Source organism: Aedes albopictus, chromosome 3 (assembly GCF_035046485.1).
Source record: "Aedes albopictus strain Foshan chromosome 3, AalbF5, whole genome shotgun sequence".
NCBI classification, from domain to species: Eukaryota; Metazoa; Arthropoda; class Insecta; order Diptera; family Culicidae; genus Aedes; species Aedes albopictus.
Window position 1 is genome coordinate 397,421,450 of NC_085138.1, and position 1,505 is coordinate 397,422,954.

The following is a 1,505-nucleotide window of genomic DNA, read 5'->3' on the forward strand; positions in this document are numbered from 1 at the left end:
CTTAGGGACTCCTTTCTGGGTGCACTCAATCTCCGATCCATCAGTGGAGCTGTTGCCGCTGGTGGCGTAGACGACGACGACGACGACGACGACAACGGGTGCCAAAGCCGCGCGGTGAAGCAACAGTAAGCGAGAAAACAACTTTGAGGCAAAAACAGGCTAAATCCAACAGACTCGATCGTACGAAGTGCTCCAAGCGTTTGAAGCTCTGGCCTGGCCCGTGTCCCTGGTCGTCGTCTTCGTTGTCGCACAACGAACAGAAAAGAAGCGTGTATAAAATAAAATCATAATAAACTATAACTTTCTAATTCAATTGAACGTAAAGAGGGAAAAAGGTTGCCCTGGTGCTGACTTCGCTGGCACGGCCCGGCCCCGGGAAAGAAAGGTACACTCAGGGATTATCTCCGTCACGTCCTCCTGCAACATGGGGCTCACCGAACGGGTTGACAGCATGGTGGGGGGGGGGGCGAATGGTTGTATAGCGATGTCTTCGGTGCGGTGCAGTAGCTTGGAACTACAACAGTGGCGTAGTTTATCCCGGTTCAGGAAACCAGCATGACGAGTTCTGATGAATGTCCCTCATGCATAAGTTTATTCGAAAAACGTAACATTTATGATATCACATGATCAAAATCCTCTGGTTTTGGTCAGAACGTGCACAATGGTGCATTTGTTGCACTGCAAAAGATTATCAAATGCTGGCATTTCAAAAATGTTGCCTCCAATACATAATTCCTCGTTAATCCACATGAATTTGCAGCTTTTGTTAAAAGAATTCGTTAAGACTTTTCTGGAAGAAGTCTCAAAAAATGATTTTGGAATAGAAGTTTCGAGAGAAACCGTTAGTAGAACTAGAAAATACCGATAAAAATCAATGGAATACCTGGAAGTTGGCTTGCTTTAAATAACTGTTAAAGGGCCTTTACATGCATTTAGATGAAATAAAATTTCCCTAGGCTCAGTGTACCAGTTATGGCAATAGTACCTCAAATTCGCCATAGTTGATTTTCATCCTTTAAAGATGCAAACCGACAGAAAAAAATCGTGAACAACAGATCACGTTCACAAAAGATGATTGCAATTATTCAAACTTGACAAATTATGATTGAAATAAATCATTTTCCTTAACTTTTCGGCTTCCTTGCACCCTATTTCGCCATAGTGTACCAGTTATGGCAAACCCCGTAAGGAATGCATGTAAATAGTGCGAAGTGGAACCCAAATTAACAAATATGTCCATAACTGGTACAGGGTTCCTATCATTGGCACACGCCGTAATAAATACTAAAAGTAGTTTTGGCTCCGTTTCTATATTTTTCCTGTAAAGTATGAAAACTAATCAATCATTTGACATATCGATGACATTCGTCGGTCTTCTTCTTATTTTTGTAGAAATAGTTTGTCTTAGGTAGTGCGATAACTGGTACAGGCACCCTAATATGTTTTTCAGCTGAAACTTTGCGTTCAGTCAACTGTTTCGGAAATGGGTTTAATAAACTTGATCG